Here is an 8,134-nt window from a genome sequence, read left to right on the forward strand (position 1 = left end):
TCGTGGGTATTTGGATAGGAGAGAAAATAAGACTTGGAGAAATTATTAGGGTAGGCCTACACTGAAAATTTATTTATTTTATATATACATATATATATATTTTTAAATGTACTATTTTTTATGCCCTTAGTTTTGTTCCACTCCAATGATTTCGTTCCTGACCAGGCAGTTTAGGTAATATTCATTCTTTGTTTCTGAATACTGATGATAAATCCGAAATATATATCTGGTCTTGTTAAAGTATGAAAATGACAATTGTTACACATGCTGAAAAATATCTGGCTTTATGACGGAGTATCTTTATTTTAGCTAAGCATTTGATGTCAGAGACTGTTAGAGAGACTGACACTATACTGAGTAGCTTCTTAACATGCAGTAAAAGTGTACTTGGGGTGTTAAGGTCTGAATGGGTTTACTGTATTTATGAGAGAAAATAAGGACATGTGGTCCTATGTTTTATTTAATTTTACTGCACCTGAAAAATATGCTGGAAGACATAAACACACAATTACGTTATAAGACATATTAAGGGATTGTCTGCTGGACATGTGAGATATATTTGACATACATTTTATTATTTTGTTCATATTACTACACTTAATATACGCTGTAACCTTTACAGCACAATTTGATCATTTGAGCCCACTAAAGTTGGTATTTTATGTCAATTCTAATAGGTAAGCTTTAAATGCCCTTCTAAACATTCATATGTCATTTGCAGGCTGAAAGGTTTATTTGTAAGCTCCAGTAAGTCAGCCATGGGGCTAACCTTGACCTGATAGAGCTTACTTGTTGAGCAACAAAAGCAGTGGGCCACTGTTGTTCTCTTCTTACCATCCCCTGTCATGGCCTTGGGGCAGCTGCCATCACCATTTCACTTCCACACTGATCCATCTTAGAGCAACTGTCACTGTAAAAAAAAAAAAAAAAAAAATGGATGACTGGATGTCCCTTTCACTTTGCGTATTGCTCAGTGGAGGTTTATTTTCGCTAGGTTTTTTTTTTTTTTTAAATTTTGATCCCCATCTCTCTGTAATATTTAAAGTTTTTGTACTGTGATTCTAGAGTCTTCTTAGATAGATATATGAGAAATTTTAAGCACAGCTGGATGACATCTGCTGTCAGCTCCCCTCTGTCAAACTGATTTGTTGATTTGAAGTATAATCTAACGTGAGTGGCAGCATATTAGTGCCCCCCCCCCCCCCCCCCTTTTTTTTACCCTCTCTTTTCTAAATGCATGTTGCATGACGAATGGCTCCTGATACACACCACGAACAGCGATGGACAGCGTGTGAAATTATTATGCTGCCACCCAAGAGGAAGCACATCTTGCATTCCTGCAGGTTACTAACAGAGCTGATCTTCTACAGTAAAGTGCATGCTTCCTTTAACTTGTGTGACACAGAAGCTCAGTCAACCATGACCTGACATAACCTGTAGCCCAAAGAGTCACTCAAGAGAAACACACAATTACTCACCTGTAAATATGCAAATAAACATGCACCACTAGTCACAAGAATACTTATAAGCCAGAGGCCACCGTGTAAGTGGTCATTTTTCATCGAGAAGTTATGACCCCTGCATTCACCATATGGCCATGGTCCAGAGGTCCCAAGTCCTCATTTGGCTCTATATGATGGTGCAATCTGGAGGACCCTCTGTCTCTGCATGGCACTTTGACTGTATCCTGTAGATATTCCCAGACTTACTGTAATGAGGTTGGAGACAGGATGTGGCTAATGGCCGTTTCCAAGGAAGACAGGCGTTATGAGAGAGCCAGTTTCATACCTGCTGAGAGGTGGAGTAACCATTCTCCCTATGTACCATATTATTTACTTCAGTCACAGACTGTGTACCTGTTTATCAGAATAAGAACATGAAGATTTTGTACCTGGAGAGGTTAAATAATCTTATCCAAACTCAAGAATTCAACTGCTGTGGGAATGTGTCTCTGTGATTTGGTCTGTGTCTATGTAGTGGTGGGGGGTGCAGTGCCATCAGATTTCCAGAGGGGATGAAGAGTGTGTGAATGCAAATTGCAGGGCAGCCTGGCTGTTCTGCTCTGTTTCACCATAATGTGTTGTTAGATATGAGGCTGGGCACTGATTTGAGTGCCACAGGAGACTGAGTGTGTGTCGACTGAAGGCTCTCATCCATATTCATAGTCTGTTATCATAACACTTGATTGCCCTCAAAGACAGTGCATAGAAAGGTATCCTCTCTCCTACGCCTCTGAGGACAGTGACTTATACTGACTGACTTGTGATGTTGTGAACTGACATCATACCATTCAGTGTAATTTATAAAATAAACTCCCATGCTATTAGGAATGTGGGAATAAGAGCCATTCAACATATTACCTGTTGCAAATGGTCATTGTAAGATATTTCTTTGTCTTTAAAGTGAATTAGGCAAATTGCTGTGCCAACCCTGTCTTAAATGACTTGTCAGTCCTATTTCATGCTGTGTGGTTATAGGATGTTGTAGTCACATATTAGATATAAGCTCTGAGATAGAAGTGTTAAATATGAAGACGTAAGTGAGCATGACAGGCTATCTATCCTTTCTCAGTCAGAGGACACTTGTCGACACATCAGGATGTGTGTAAATAATTCACCATATTAACATAAAAATTTTAGAAAGGAAGTGCGTGACACATGGATGGATAGCGTGAGCATGGGTCCTCGGGAGCAGGGGCCTGGTTTTCCAAAAATACTTTCATGTGGATTTATGAACTCTTCCCATCCCATATCTAGTGTTAACCAGATGTTTAAAGTTTAATTACCAGTGAGCTTTGTGATCTGACTTGAACTATTCATCTGAAAAAAAAAACAAGAAACAACAACAACAATAATAATAATAATAATATTAACCTCAACCATATGTCAGATCATGCCAGGATGCAGGCTACTGTAGCATTTGCTGACACATTAGGTGATACATTAGGCCAAAAGAAATCAGTTGCTGTACATCAAAACTATATGTATTTATGCAGGCGAACCCACACAAGGCTGTGTTGATTAAAAGGTATATTTAGGAATGTGTTTTGTACAAAATATAATATCTTTGAGTTTTTTTTTCCATTGCATTTTATCTGGTCTGTTCATTATTCTAACAATCCACATGACTTGATTTCTTACATCACACATGATGGGTATTATGCTGCAGAGACGGCACTTCCTTCTGTTGTTGAGCAGATCTGGTGTGTGTGTGTGTGTACTATAGGTATGAGGTGACATTTCCTTGTGTGTTGTGGTGTAAAACAGAGTGAAAGAGACAAAGGTATGAGGCCTGCTGCATATTTATGTTTATTTGTACAGCCTATTTTTGCATTTGCTTCCCTGCCTGCCCACTTGTCTTGTAATATCCTAATTGGTGCCGGATGAGACTCCTGCTGGCATTGCTTCAATATGTGCTCACCCGGCCTCTGTGTGTCAGTGAGTTGCTAATGTGCTGAGCAGGCTATGGCACAGTCTGCTGCTCTACACCTCCTTCAGTTCCCAGAGGGAGTTGAAGAAGCCAGATGGGGAGGACACTGTGGTGCTTTATTAGAAGAATAACTACAGGTCATGTGGGTGGTGGCGTCTACACACATGCATGTGAATAATGCATCTACTTAATAACAAAGCAGTACAAAATTCAAAAAGACTTTTTGTCTTCATGTATAAACACTGGCAATGGCGTGCTAGCAAATTATTTGTTTGTTGCAACAGAGGCTAAAAACTGCTTTCCTGTACTTTTCGTTTTGGTTCTTCCTGACACCCGTTGGCAGCCTTACATGGTTTGATGAGAAGAGCTCTCTTACTTTCGCTGTGGTGTAGAGAGCTGTTTTTCACTTTCTTTTTTCAGAGGGCAAGCGGGGGAATTTGCAGCTGCCACTCGAATGCATGTATGGACAGAGTGGTGGTGAGATGAGGGCGGGGGGAGAAAGCACATGGCACCTTCAGTCACACTTTTTAGACAGTGGTAGAAGTTCACTGCTTGCATGACTTTTCAATGTCTGGTGTGACAATGAAGAAGAGTGTGTAGGAATAGAATTTACAGTGCGATAAAGACCTCTTTTGACTATTTGAATATGGCTTCACGCTGTTCTGTTACCAGAGTTTTATTAAACATACCAGTGGATCCTTAGACAATAGGATGGCCAACATCTTACCCATTTGTCTGGCTGCTATCTAACAACACAAACTGTACATTGTAAATAGGTAGGCATTGCAAGAATCATATTATATTTGCATTTCACACATGTATTATAAATATATTATACTACCTTATTTACACCTCCTCTGGTTGGTGCTGCACTGTTCTATTATAGTGAAGCCCATACTTCATTTACTCAATCATAGTGTGGTTGACAAAGATCACAGGTCCTCATCTACTATTCATTTATATGCTTATACATCATTCAATTGTTTTACATGCTATATCAATCTGTGAGATGGAAATTTCTTATGCCAAAGCACTATCATGTCATTGTTTAAATAAATAGACTAAATACGTTGCAACCCATCTGGGATTTTGATTCAGAAGTAAGTTGAATTGCATAAATGCTCAGTTTGCATCTGCCACTAAATTTTTCATTGTAGTGCCTTGTCATATTGTTCGAAAAGGTTCTTGTCCAGATGGGGTCAGGAGGGAATTAAGAGCACTCAAGTACAAGTAGAATGACAATTGATACTCCACAGACAGAATACTATTACAACTAATGGACTGCATCAATAAGAAAAGATCCATTCAACTTGAAGTTAAAAAAAAAAAAAAAAAGATTTTACTGATTCAAGTTAATAAGCCTAATTTACTTGGCTTCCATACAGATATATAATGCCCACAACTTCCCATTTTATATGACAAGCCAATTTCACTTGTTCTGCAGGATCAATAGCTACAGAAAAATGTTCCTGAATATAAAAGGGGAAAGTGAAGGATGAAGACCTGCTACTATATGAAAATGCACTGTGTGGCTCAGCGCCCATGTTTGAGGTTGATGATCAGATGATATCACCCTGGCACCATTGGTCTGGGCGTTTCCTTTTCCCGTCTGGGATCGCCATGAGAGATGGACAGCAGCACCCTCGGGGCTAATGAAAGGGGTTGTCATTAGAGGCACTTCCTGTAAAAAGTTACTTACAAATATCAGACTCATAAAACACATAAGGTTGTGTGAACGTGTGTGTGTGAGGGAGACATATGCATGTGGTCTTATCCAGCAAATAGTGATTATATTTGAGATATTACCCACACAAGATCATATTAATACACATCCTGGTTTACTCCTGAAACTAATGTTTACTTTTATTAAGAATATAAATAGCCATGCAGAGTAGGTTATATGGAATATGCAAGAAATTCATCATTGTTCAAATTTAACATTTATGACTGTGACCTCACTACCCATTAGTCAAATTTTATCGCTTCTCTAAAAGAGGAAGGGTAATGCCTGAGTCTTTTATTGCCTAGCCCAGCTTCTGCGTATTGGTTTGCTGCATCAGGTGATGAGTCAGAGCCTAAATGAGGTTATTCCATTCATCCAGACATGCAGACTGACACCAGAAGCTACTCACTGCCCATCCTATTTGAGCAACAGCTGAGACATCATACACCCGGCTAACTGTCCACTGAATGCATGACATCATTTTCACTCCTGTCTTTTATATGCATCCGTTAGGGATTAATGTCTCTCTGGCTAAATTAAGACTGCTGCTGATCTTTTAGCTATGCCCCTCCTCTGTCTGTGTCACTAAGACAATTTCACTCAGTTCAGTTCACAACTTTCTGCTATTTGCCATCTTTTTCTCTGTTGAATCTTCATTATACATTTTCATCAACAGGATGTTTTGGCTCTATTTTGTCATCTCCATCTGTGCCTGTGTGCCCCTTCCTCCTTGCCTCACCTCGCACTAGTTTCTCAGGCCGTGGCAACGTGTGTTGTAATCCGCAGCCCCAGTTGTCTGCTGTCTCCCCAGGCCACCTCATCACCCCATACCCTCCCCTTGTGCTTTTAGGCCCCACTGTTTAATTCATGAGTTTCCTGTGGCTTCTGTCATGTCTCATCGGGGCCACAAGAAGGCAACGTGTAAATAATGAAGCATCCCCAGAGACATGTCCAATGCTTACTGTCACATCAGCGCACCACATGCTCCCTTAGAGAGAACAGGGCAACCGTCTGTGTTTCTGTGCCTCTCTGACACTTATGTTATGACACTTATTTTATGCTCATAACATTATTTACATTTACATTCTACATTATAACAGTATGATCAATAGAAAGTATAGTTAAGGCAGTGCTACTGGCATGTGTAAGCACATGCTGTGTTAATGTGTCTATTTTACATGCCAGACATTTTATTCCTTACACAAGATCAATGAATACATTTTATGTAGACATTTGTATACATGTTGGTGTCATTTTGGTTGTTCATCCACCTGTTATATTTCAAAGAGGCATGTGATTGTAGTTAAAGTGTTTACCATTGATCACCTTTGGGTGTTTTATTGGTATTATTCACAGCAGAAGTGGTTTCAAAGCAACATTTCATCTGTGCTCATCTTTGGAATCCTTCTTTAGACACTGTAACAGCATGCACAGATCAATACTGAGACAAAATGAGAAATGAGGAGGCGGGGCCCTCACATTCTTGAGAGGCAAGTCCTTAAGATGATCTGGTTGTTAAACATAGCTAAGCATTTCCTCAAAAACAACAAAGATACCTTTGTCCTTCTCAAATATCTACCCTTAGGATATTTGTTCTGCACACATCAATAATGAATGGATCAGTTGAGGGGACTGAGTCTGGACAGGACTGTAAAGCTCCAGGAGTCAAACACACTGTTCTTGTAATTCGCCTTCTTTATTTGTGCAACATCATCACTCGCTCTACAGGATTTCTCCATTATCACTTCTAGGAGCATCAGACATGTTTATGGCTTACTATAAATTGAACAAACAAGCCAGTAATGTAAAGGAGGCTCAGTGATGTGAAATAAAAATAAACATAATCTGACTTGAATCCAATCAGACCACAACATTTTTGTTGTTGATAGAGCAAATTACAAAGTTTTTACAACCACTTTTCATGTCTTCATACTTTAAAACCAGATTTGGGAAGTGTATTTGTGCGTGTGCGTGTGTGTGTGTGTGTGTGTGTGTGTGTGTGTGTGTGTGTGTGTGTGTGTGTGTGCAGATTTACCCAGTGAGACTATTATTTTTACTATTTCTCTCATATGCTCTACACTACCCATATTATTGCACAATCTGAGGTAATAAATACAACAGTTTTCTTGCTGAAATGTCTCCCCATATAGGTGAAATGTGCAAATATTAGAAGTAATTGTCTGTCAGTGAGACAGAGATGTACATGTCATGGCACTTTGATCAGAGCAACACAGGACATGTTTCGCGAGTAGCGCCCGGCTACTCACCATCTCCCCATTGATCTGTGCTATGTTCAGCAAATTTTCTACTTAGGCTCAGTGTGCTTTACAATCACCTGCGGTACCCCCTACTGTTCTGCACCGAGGTGGATGTTGTTTAATTCTGCTTGATCTGGCTCTGTGTGCCTGTTGTTGCAACCCATGTAGTATGTACCCATGCCTCTCCAGGAAAAGATGTTGCTGGAGTTTTAACAGGTTTACAGAAATATAAGATAGATAATTTAAAGATAAATAGATAAAAATGATTAACCCTAGTGTTCTTGGTGGCTTGGACACCCTATGGTTAAATTCAGTGGATTTTTTTACACATAGAGCAACGAGGTCTATGTTACCTCAAGCATTCAGGCAGTAAAGCTAATGCTACCGAACACAAGCATTAATTTATTTGGCATAATAAATATAGCAAAATTTAATTTGTAAGTAAGGAAAATAAAATAAAAAAAAAATCCCTGAAATATAGTTCGTCCCTTGCATAGCTGCATAATATATTTAGCAAAGCAGCGGTGGTGGGAAACAGGAGGAGGTTGATGTAAGATCAAGGGACCTCCACATGGCAGGAGATGTAGTTTAAACAGCTGGTTATGACATTATGACAGTGGCTGTTAATAAACTTATACACCGACTCTACATGCTGACGGCAACATTTTCTTTGATCACATCAGCGGCAGTGGCCTATATCAAAAACTAAATGATTGTATACTAC

The sequence above is a fragment of the Mastacembelus armatus genome, chromosome 9, assembly GCF_900324485.2.
Source record: "Mastacembelus armatus chromosome 9, fMasArm1.2, whole genome shotgun sequence".
NCBI classification, from domain to species: domain Eukaryota; kingdom Metazoa; phylum Chordata; class Actinopteri; order Synbranchiformes; family Mastacembelidae; genus Mastacembelus; species Mastacembelus armatus.